General features: G+C 37.6%; 1 protein-coding gene across 6 annotated transcripts in view; it reads right to left on the reverse strand.

The window, feature by feature from the left end:
- The window catches only part of GRM7 (glutamate metabotropic receptor 7), a 342,940-nt gene that overhangs the window by 14,783 nt on the left and 316,064 nt on the right, over positions 1-12,093 (reverse strand). The window lies entirely within an intron of this gene.

Below are 12,093 nucleotides of genomic sequence, written 5' to 3' on the forward strand. Positions count from 1 at the left end.
ACTCAAGTTTTATGACTTCTGAGAATTTTTCAATCTGGCAATCAAGGTACCAGCTTTCCTAATTATGACTATCAATTTATATCTAATGACTGCAAATATCAATAAAGAAAGCAAATCAATAACTGTTACATGAATGATGCTACATACTTCTTTCAGCAAAAACTGTGCATACTTTTGGAGCTGAATACGACGCAAAACATCATTGTGCAATACCTTGGCAACACTGGCAATTCAGGGATATAATTGGTAACATATTCCCTATTATGCAACAGTAACAAAAATATCATTTATATGTGAATTCTGCAAGTAGAACAAACTATATGTATTGGACTTAGCAGACTTTATCTTGAATTGTTTCCCAGTCAATATATAAAATAATTTTTTTCTATTTTCTGTTAATTATCCACTTTTCTAAAAAAAAGTACGTGTATGAAGTATGTATGCTCTTGTAGCAAAGAATAAAATCCACTATTTGTGAAATATTAAATCAGTTACCATGAGATCAGTTTAAGCTAATTGTTAGACCCAAAAGGTTAAAATTGCCAAGCACTGCTCTTATTACTTCTTACCTGGCGTTTTTTTGAGTAACTTGGATTCAACAAGACACATTAATGTGAATTATAACCGACCATGCGCAAAATAACTGAATATGTAGATAAACCTTAGCTTCAAAGCATCCCCCAACAGAATTTACATTTGGAAGATAAGAGAAAGGCATAAGGCTGATTTTCTGGGATGCTGAAAAATCTTCTGCTCTTTTTTGTCTTAGCTACTGTTTCATGAGCTCAAATGAGAGAGGTTGTGAACTGAATTTTAGAATACTTTGTGACTCCTACAGAGATCTAGCTCACCTAACTTTGCTCTCCAAAGTTTGTGCATATTTTTCCTTGGATCAGCCAGAAAGTACTAGTTATCAGAGACCATTATTAATTTTTATATGGCATATTTTTCAGAAATATTTGTTTACGGTTTTCCACCAACAGCAGAGTATTTTGAGAGTATAATGTATAGGAGTGCAGTCAAATATTAATGTTTTTCACAGTATTGAACAATTGTACTCCTAGGTATTTTCAAGGTTTTCATTTAAGAACTTGCTGTGTAACCTCATAACTAAATATTTAATTTTTCTGAAACCCTGTTTAGCTGTCTTACAGTGTTCTATATAAGCATCAGAGCTGTCTGTTCAATCAAGGCCCAGTCCTACAAAATGCTGATTTTCTTCAATTGCTGTTACCTTCTCTGAGACATGAAGGTGTTAAACACATATGAGGATAAAAAGCATTATCTTCCAGGCTGCACTGCAAGTATTCAGTAGGCTATGGTATGCTATTAAATGCTGAAGAGAGTTAAAATGTAGCTGGAAAAAATGTACAGTCATGAAACAGGTTACAAAGTAACTACGTGTATTATGTTGTGACATAAAGAGTAGCGGAGAGTTCATACAGAAGAGAGTAAGATTTTGATAATCACTGTTGGTTCACATAATGTCAACCCATCTAATGCTTACAGCGGTTTCACTCTACCCTTCAACAAACCTGATATTTTACTTAGATGCGTTTTCTCACAAATTCAACCACAGGATGTCATTTTTCATTTTTGCAGTAAGAGAGTGAAACACCTGTGCCAAGTGAATCCAGCTAAGGAAAAGTTTTGATAGCTTGTACTTCTATAACCTCTCTGTGAAGAGATGGAATCCAAACATTTGAGTCATAAAGTTATCTTTGGCATTGCTCTATTTTAACAGAAGAATGTAGTTGACAAAAGCATCAATAATTTAGAAACACTGATCGATAAAGGCTTCATGAGAGAGAGGAAGAGGCTCTTCCCTAGATTCTAAAGACTGTTAGGCCAAAAGAGACCATGTCTCTTACTATTTAAGTGGTGCATTTCACAGCTGTATCCCTACCTCACTCCAGTAACTAGGAGCTTTGCTGAAGTTTATCTTCCAGAAGGCCTTCAGTCTTGATTTGAAGACTTCAGGAGAGACGCAGACTATTACATAATAAATCACTGCTGAGTCTCAGCTCATCGTTACCATTGGGCAATTAGCACCAGAAGGCAGGTATGGGCTGGATTTTTCTCAAATGAATTTACATGAAAATGGAAATTGCTAATGAAACATCAACATTATCAACATTTACTATGCTTTAATCCATGCTAGATGAGCAATCCCCTGTTCTTTAGATGGAAAACAGATAACGGATCTCATATACTATGCTGCAGTCAGTGTTAACAGATGACGACTTTCCAACAGTGAGTACAGATTGTTCTCTGTGCAAACAGTATATACATGTTAATATATGTATAATTTTATCAATTTTTATCCTTCTATATAAATAATGTTATTAAGCAAAACTAAATCCTTGTAAGCAAGGGATCTAGCTTTGCAGAAGCTATGTTGCCATCATTTGACCCACTTTGTCCCTATACATTGCTATATCAAATAATATGATGCAATATAATTACTGAAGTATCGCCTACTTCAGCACACACCAAGGACAGGCAGTACGATGCAGCGACTGCCTATCCCAAACAAAAACCATACAACCTACAGCTGTAGGTTACAAAAGAAGAGGGCTACCTGTACAAGCCTTCAACTCCAGTGGGCCCTTGAGTTAGACGTACTGGAGGTGAGCCAATTGCTGTAGATCTGTGATGCAGTTTCTGAAATGCTGGACTATACCTTTAGCATCTAAATACACATATTTCTATTCCATTCCATTTTCATTACCATACCCATTTCTTAAGGTCAGTGCAAAGGAACAATCAAACCATGCTATAAATACGGGCTGCTAGCTATTTTTAAATACAGCCTACCACATAGGAAGGAAGCGTCCTGGATATTTGCAGATAAATATGTTCTTGAAGTAAACACAACAGGTTTAAAAAAAATTCTATTTCTATTTAAGAAGCAGGTACATCTTGCTTTTAGTGAAAAGATTCTTTACCACTAATCAGCACTGAATAGCAATAATGTTAATAGCAGAATTTAAAATGAGAAGTACCTGAAGAACAGAGTTTCATACATACAGATGGGACTACTGCACTTGAAATAATGTCCAGGCTCAAGTCCAGTCATAGATAATCACATTTATACATGTATCAAGCTCAGCAGAGCACAGAATTCCTCAACTCTATTATAGTTTTGCCTTAACTTTGTTCTACTTGAATAAAAGTTCTTTTGTCCATGTTATGGTGGAAACCAGTCTAGGCTACTACACTTCAAAAAGATCAGAACGATCTGTGTCAGGGATACACAGAGTTATGAAAATGCTATAGCATCTTACTACTAATACACAATACTAGATAAAAGGAAGGTGCAACTAGCAAAGCTCTATTGTGCTTGATGACACTGCTGTTAGTCTTCCAGCTCTGTGAGTATTACATTTAGTCTTAATCTGAAAATAAAGAAGTTTCAATAAGCAAGGCAAGAGCAGTGCCTTCTAAAAGAAGTTGAAACTGGACTGGCATCTCATGGAAGCATGAAGAATTCATCTTAGTCATCACAAAATCTAGGGGTTTCATAGCACAGTGTTAATTTTAAGAATTTCATTGTGTATATATACAACCAACAAGTCCACAGGAGTACAAGTTGTGATCAGTTCTGTGCTGTGCCTTTTCCGATTCTCCCATCCACCCTCCTCACTTGCAAGATAAAAGCATCAGTTTCACGATGCCCTCATACATTGTACACCCACCCTGGAGTAACCTAGCAGCAAGGATTTGCTCATGGTAATTGTAAGTTAAAGACAGGAAGATGGCATGGGAAATACCATTTCTTTTAAACACAACAATTAATTTAAACTATGCCTTTTTTCAGACATTAGCTCACTTCCATGACAACCTGTAGAGGGCAGTGATATTCTGCAACTATCCCCTGGCAGAAGCAGGTAAACAGGATTTGAAATAACTGCATCTCCTGTTCTAACAACATATTAAAAACAAATACGCAAAGGCAAAAATCCTCTTTGGATATATGTTTCATCACTTGACTGGTTTTCATTATCTTGAGCATTGGTCACAAAGAAGATGCTCCCGCAGTATCCGGAAGGATGGCAGATCTGTCAATACTTACTCAGAGTGAGATCTAATCATTTTCACTTCAATTTTACGCACATTTGTAACCTCTTCCAAGCTTAAAGAGAAAGATTTACAGCACAAAACATGAATTTTATTACAGCCTACAGGCATCTCAACCTATCAAATTAGCTCAGTTGGTTAGAGCGTGGTGCTGCTAATGCCAAGGTTGTGGGTTCACTCCCTGTCTGGGCTACACTGAGGGTTGGACTAGATGATCTCCAGAGGTCCCTTCCAACCTTATGATTCTATGAAATGTATGAAACATGATCTTACTACTTCCAGCACTGAGCAAGAATTGACATCTTGATGGCTGTGAATCTGGAACTTCTGCTCTTACTTGCTTTTGCATTCAGTGTGGCAGGTTATTCTTACCTCTTCTCTTCTGTTTTACTTATTTTTGCTTAAAGGCCTGTATCAGGTTCATACCAGGCAAAACTGTGGCCGATTATTAAATTCTTACTCATCCCATAGCTCCACACCTGAAAGTTAGAGCTCTGTTGCCTCTAACTGGGGAATGTATATGAGCAAGAGATGAAAGAAGTCCTAAATGCTTCTACATGCTTGTCCAAAACCTACAAATGGAACCTACAGAGTAATAAAATTTTTAACTTTTGCATTTAAATAGATGGTTATATGACATTTTTGTATCTGTCGTGTTCTGTTTGCTACCATCACGTATTGGCAACCTATCTAGTACATAAATGCCTGCAGTTGTATACAAAAATCCTTCATTTTATTCTATGTGAGAAGGTGTGTGTGTGTCTGTCTGTCTGTGGATAGTTGCATACTTCTTTTGTACTGGAGCCTAAACTGAATTTCTCTTTTGCAGATCAGCACACAGAACTTCCCGTTTTAGTAACAGAGTATGAATGTATTAAATTACAAATATAACATTAGTAAAAAGTATGTTCCTTCATAATTGCTTTATAGCCTTCTCTTCTCATAAACTGTATCTTCTTTAGCTGTCGTATTTCCTTGTCTCAGTAAAGCAGCAAAAATTAGCAATTCAGCCTGAACACAATTACAAATAGAAATGTTGTTCTAGTTGCCTGAGTGGTTTCTCACCAGATCACAGACTACAAAAGGAAGTGAGAAGGTGCTAAAAAGATTGCTTCTTTTTTTTCTGTTTACTAGTTTATCTAATACATAAATGGCATGATGGCAACCTGGTAACAAGTTCAAATGAAAGAACAGCCTTTCTTTTCCTTCTTTTTTTGTTCAGCACATCTTGCCATCTTCACCTGAGCACTGCACTAGAATGAGTGATAATTCAGGTGTCATGCTGTATTTTCATTTCCCATGGCTCTCCAGTTCTTGACAGGCAGACTGCAATACACAAAATGCACATGCTCAGGCTCCATCGTATTTGACATGGTAGCTAGAGGATACTGTCCTGCTTAGATGGAATTAGTATTGGAACTACTTCTTTTTATTTTTGCAGTTTTATCAAACCAGAACTCAGTCACCAAAAACATCCAGAATTGACTGTAATTGAACTTCTGAGACAAACAGTATTCTTGTATAAGCACTGGTTGAAGAATGAAGAAGCTGAAGAAAGTTTTCTGATCATCTCTGTATCGTTTGTAAATCAGTCCTTCTCTGATGCACAGCCTTTTCACTGGTCACATGAGGAAGATGCACATTATCCCCTGCGTAGTATCACACTTTGAAGGAGCTGGAGCCAAATGAGATTGTGCTTTGCCATAGGACAAGGAGAAAGTCTGAATTACAGCAGACTACTTCCTCGCGTGAGCACGATGTTCACTCAGGACAAAAGCAACTGAAATCCCTGTTGCTGGTTAATAGCCTATAAGGCATCTGTTTACCACAAAAGCTCCTCTAGTGTAAATTGGAAAGTGCTTCAGTTAAATAGATAGCATATTACTTAAGTGCACAAAGCGCTGAATTGAACATAGGAATAACTTGCAGTTCTGCTTAAAAGCTTTGCTGAGCTGTAGTATAACTGATAGCAGCGCATTAAGAAAGAATGAGTGTTAAGCTAGGTATTTTTGTATGTGCAGACCACATTCTGATGTGCATGGTTAGATTCTCTAGTGGGATAACTGGACTGGTTTTCCTTAGGAATTACTGAAGTATGTGGTAGACGGAAAACCAAAATGGGCCAGAGAAAAGACGGAAAGAGCATGTTACATGGAATGCTGGCGAGAGAGAGAGCAGGGCTGCTCACAGAGTGCACTTCAGAATTTAATCGAGGAACAACCCTGTAATGGAATTGTATAGATTTATGCAGCCATCACTAATATTTCTTCAGCTATTCTTATAATACATTGTATTATGCCATGTATTACTAATATACTACTTGTGATCTAAAAATGCTAGAAGAATCAAAAACAGAATGAAAGTGGGTAGTGAAATTTGTATTTTTTTTACTTTAATGTTTCAAATTCTGTAATAGGCTTTTAACCCTTTTCTTTGCTCCAGTAAATTGGTTTTCTTTCTTAGTTTTGTTCAGTAGTAACAGTGATCTGGGCTTTCAATAAGGGATTCTCTGGAAGTAATGAACACAAAGAGAGCAGTTGAGGTAGATTCCTTTGGGAATCCAAAGAGTAGTTCCTTCCTTAAACCTGCCACCACCTTGGGGACTATGAGAGCATGAGAGCATCAAATCCCTGACTGTGGCAAGGAATTTCTCCAATCAGGTTTTATCCAGAAGGAACTCACAATATCTGGAAACCCCCACCTTGTCACGATCTCTTTGGGAGAGAGGCACATATTTCCCTTTAAAAAAGTTTCCTCTGATTCAGTTGGGTATTATACATTGTTAGTACTTCTGATTTCATATAGGCCCCCTTTGCAACTGCTTTACCTCTCTCAGCCTGCTCTGCCATGTTGGTAATTTTAACTGAACAATACATATAAAATGCAAGTTCAGATTTTGGTGAAGGACAAACAGTTACAACAATAGAAAAAAGGAAGTAGAGGCCTGAAGCGAATGGATTCTCTAGAAAAGCAGGACTCTATGAACAGCATAATTAATTCATTAAATGCTATCAAAGAGTCTTATAGGCAGATGGGGGAGTTAATGGAATTACGATGTTACAGCAAGCACTTAAGAATTCTACCGTGGCAGAAAAACAAACCCAATTTTTTTATTTCAGTTTCACAGGTTCCAAACCCCAATTTTTTTTTCCTTTCTTTTTTCCCTGTATGTGACAATTTGTACATTTTGTGTGAATTAGTATCAAGGGTACAGGCTCCTAAATTGTCACTGCAAAAAGGATCAAATTAAGAAGCTCTAGGCATGGAGCATAAAGTCAAGAAGAAACTAAAATGGCATAAAAAGATAAAAGGCCTGACTTGCTTATTTATGCTTAACTATTACTTTTCTCTGTGAATTACCTTTCCTGTGAACTGTATGAGTCCAGATAAATTTGCATTGTTGACATTTGTTGCTTGTAACACAGCGAGTTTTTCCATATCACTCTGCTGGACATTCAGTTACCTACTGAGGTGTTAGGACCACAACGAAGACTCTGTCATGTGAGCAGAACTAGAAGCTAAATAACTTGGCCTCCTGTGCATCCTTTTTAGGTCAAGGTTGCCAGCTCAGATGTGCTCCTGAACTCTGTTTACAGGAGGTCTGAAGCTAGTTTGCTGAGACCTCTTATTCAGCTTTCTAAAACTAGTATAGTTCACATGCTTAGGTTACTCCAATCCAATGAAAAATCACCAGTTGAAGGCTAAGGGAGACTTAGTCATTTTCTTCATCCTATAAGCAATTTCTTTTCCAACAGGTTTAGGCAACACCAGAAAATTTTAGCCTGGGCTTTCATGGTCATTCTTGAAGCAACTTAATAAGGTTTGCACATTTCTGTTCTCACCTGTGGGTTCAATTTATGAGGGCATCAGCTTTTCCCAGGCACTGTATTTTCTTAATGTACTTTCCTAATGAATAGAGAGCTGTCTGGAGGGCTGCCAGCAGTTCTTCAGGCCCCATCTCACTGCCAGCTATACCGCAGCTGTGTTCTCTTAACATGTCAGAAGCCCTCTGCAAGCCTGATGCACCACAATCTGCGATCACACCGAACTAGAGCCAAAATGAAGTTACACAATCAATTTTTGTCCTTCAGTTAGATGAAAGTACCTGGTGCAGTTTAATTATGACCAAGCTTGTCTAAACTGTAGCTTTGTTCCAATGGCCTGTTGCAGAACAGCCCTGCATCAGCCCATGGCTAACCCGTCTTTGCTCCATGCCTGGGCTCGTGATGGCATGCATTTAGCAGCGCTTGTTCTGTATGTTGGAGCTCCTTATAGCAAGCATGCTTCCTTGGGGAGGAGGGAGACATTCACACTTGTTTTGCTCAAAAAACATGCATGAAGAAAAAATAATTTTAAAAGTTGTAACTTCTTTTGAGTAAAAATAAGCCAGATTTTACTTCACACAGATCTTCCACACTGTAGTGATGGCTTTCCTAGTGCTGGTGATCCCTTGCCTTGATTCATCTGCCAGGATTTCCTCAGTGGCCAGCAACAAAATCACAGTGTAGAGTAAGCACTGAAGTGCTGACCTGCAGCATTTATTTAGTGTTTCACACTATGGCAGGACCCAATTACCACACTACTTCCATCACTGTTCTGCTCATGTAATCTGTAGAGCCCACCTGCTGAAGCGAAAGCACTCATTAGGCTTCTGTAACATTTACAGCTCTCAAATGGCCATTTTCTAGGTGTTCCTTTGTCTCATATTTGGGATTCAACCCATTTTGGAGACATTCATCTAAGATCCTTCTGTAAAAATAACATTAAAATCTACTTATATGCTAAACTGATGTTTGCTTTCACAGCTTGAGTCGACAGCACAGGGTAGGAGATGATGATACTCTCCTCTCTCATTCAGCTCTGACAGGCAGCTGCTGAAGGACTTGCACCTGTTTGGGGCTTTGTGTTTCTCAAAATGTAATAGAGTGGGTTTTTTTCTGCAGCGCTAATCTAAAATCTTTTCTTCAGTTTTATTCATTTAATCTGAACTGTTGTAGATTACCAGGTGATTACCACTACAATAATAAAATGCAGCATGTTATTAGAAACATCTGTAAAAATCTGCCAAGGTTATTTGAATATATCCTTCAGATATTCTCAAAAAAAGATGAATTTCACAACCAAACAATTGCTAAAATGTCATCATTCCATTTGTTTTAGGTTTGATGAGATTCATTAGATTGGCTGATATCATGGAAGAATTCAAAGGGTAGTGGGAAAAGATGTTACAAAAGCTTAAAAAATTGCCTATATCAACTATGTCTTTGTGCCTCTCCATGGAAAAGTCAAGCTTGTATGGAAAAATTTTTGCATGCAGCTGAACTATTCCTGAGCTATTCCTGTTTAATATAGAGCATGTTATCTGTGAGATTCCCGTTAGCAGGGAGTAAGAAAAAACATTTATGAAGTAGGAAGATGAAAGTATCACATATAGAAAGCAAGCAGTTCATAGAAAAATTCATAGAGTTAGGTTTCTGAAGTTGAACTCTTCAAACTAATTATGAATAGCTGGTAGGTGAGTAAGAGTAATAAAAATGTCCTGCAGATTTTAACTGAAACCCTCCCAAAACGTTGGCTCATTGGATAAATTCAGAAAGAAAAATTTGCTTAGCTTTAAATTTGTAAATGGGAAGACCACATATTCAGTTATTTTCTTTGCAATTTTCACAATATGACTGTCTCAGCTTCTGTGCATTTAGAAACTGCAACAAAATACAGTTACATTTACAGAAATTGATTTGCTGCACAGTCTGTATTGCCTCATGCAAAGCAAAGAGGGAGATGGCAAGACCATCATTCCACTATGCCCTGTTCTCCCCACATAAACAGGCAGGCATAGCATGACCACTCTGGACTTCGGGAGCCCTGTCTCAGTATAGCAGCTGCAGCTGGCAACCACAGAGCTAACTTTCTTGGGCTCAGATCAGGTCAGTAACATGAAATTCTGGTCAACTTGATCCAAAGAAACTACTGCAACTAAAGCCACTTAAAACTTTATTTGCCAAAGATCCATTTATGTATCCATTCATGCCCACGGCAGTGCTGTAACCTTCAGCAGTGAGCCTGCATTAACGCTACAGAAGCCACCTGCAAGTCTATGCCCACTCCCAGTTTAAGGTATGGTTACAGGGGCCTGACTACCCACTGAAATGGATGAAGAATATGCAGAAGACTATAGCTTTTTAAACTATCCCAGAGTTGTAATTTACCTGTTGCTGTTAGGAAGATTCACAAAAACATAATTTAATACTGCAAAGTTTATCTGACAGAATGGAAAATGGAGATGAAATTCAAAAGCTGCAGAGCTGGAATAATGTTTGTAAGTACCTACCTTGGGGTGGGGGGGGGAATCATAGGGTGAATATTAATGCCTAGATATTGGAGAGTAAGTTATTAATGTCAACAGAGCACAATCAGAAAAATAATCAATGAAATCTTGCCCCTTAGTGCTGCTTTATATACATTTGATAACATGAGTTCACCTGGTTCACCTGTGTTTTTCCAGAATGCAATTAATAATGAACCTTCAGATTATTTAAACAACTGTATATACATACATGCAAATATACTGAACACAGTGGGACTGTATAAATGTTGCATAGATATTTCTATCTAAAGTGTACTTACACATCTCTCTTTACACAAACATACTGCACTTCTAAATTTTTCACATTCATATTTTACCTTTAAGGCTCCTATTATTATCTCTTTTAGCAATGAGTATTTACCCTAAAGTACAACCCCTAAGCAAACTCAGACCGCATAACTAGTGAAGTGAATTATATAACCACAGTTGAAGTGAGCTTTATACACACGGGACTAGCAAAATACTGTATAGAGCCGTGCCAGGGCCATAAGTAACAATTACAAATATCCAATATAATGGGTTCTTTTAACTAGGATTGCTTTGAAGTTCCCTAAAGGATTTAATAGGAAGCTGGAGTATGACCTTGCCAGTTCCTCAGGGCACACTGGGATTTACAGTAGGTTTTTCTTCAAACAAAAGTCCATTTTTAGCTTACAAGGCGTTAAAGTAGTAGCTACTATCTGAGGTGTGTGTTTTTCTTCGAATTTTTTGACTACTTTCTGTGAGACTAGAGAATATACCCAATAGGAAGAAAAAGAAAGAAACATCATGGGTATGATAACAGCACAATAACAGAAAATTATCTCATTCCAAAATGGCAGCTACATGACATTCTTATAGCTGAAGATAGTTTGTTAGTGTTTGAGTCGATAAAATACATATTTGCTTTGTCATTCTGCAAAGGTATTATTAGATTGAGACCAATATGATGTTGACCATTTTTTTGATATTTGGAGGAGGAGTCCTGGTTCACTGGTTCACTCTGTCAAATCAATTATTATATTTTTACAGCCAGCATTAAAATCTGATGTACATTGGTCACACCAATTAAAAAACAACAAAAAAAAGGCAGCTCAGTTAGGTGAGCTCCATTTTCTGTATCAGTAGCTTTGCTGGGCGCTCTCAGTCACTGGCTGACAACCTAAATCAAAGGTTGAGGACCAAATGACTGTGCCCCCTCCACAAGCCGTCCACAGGCAGATACTGAACTGAAGGACATGATAGCAAAAAAACCCACATTTATATTGGAAGCTCAGACAAAACAGAAAAAACAACTGTGTTGACAGATGTTTCCACTACAGTACAAAGCTGGAAATTTCCAACTTCATTTTAAGTCAGTAGAAAAAGGCCCCATTTCAGAGAAGCAGGCTTTCACACAATGAATCCACAGAAAGACAGGATGCTTTCCATAAGGAGCACCCTGCACCCACAGCAGTGGGGGTCAAAAGAGGCAGAAAAGATAGAGGAAAAATTAGGCACTAGATCTGGCAGCAAGAACTGCTGAATCAGTTTAAAAACTAAGTAGAGTAGTTACTGTTATTCTGTTAAAATATATAATCTGAAGGGAACAGAGAGGGAGAAATGTTTTTACAGAAAACAATAAGCAAAGCCACTGCAAACAGAGGGTTTTTTGTTATTTTTGTTTT

This window comes from Rhea pennata, chromosome 12, assembly GCF_028389875.1.
Source record: "Rhea pennata isolate bPtePen1 chromosome 12, bPtePen1.pri, whole genome shotgun sequence".
Taxonomy (NCBI): domain Eukaryota; kingdom Metazoa; phylum Chordata; class Aves; order Rheiformes; family Rheidae; genus Rhea; species Rhea pennata.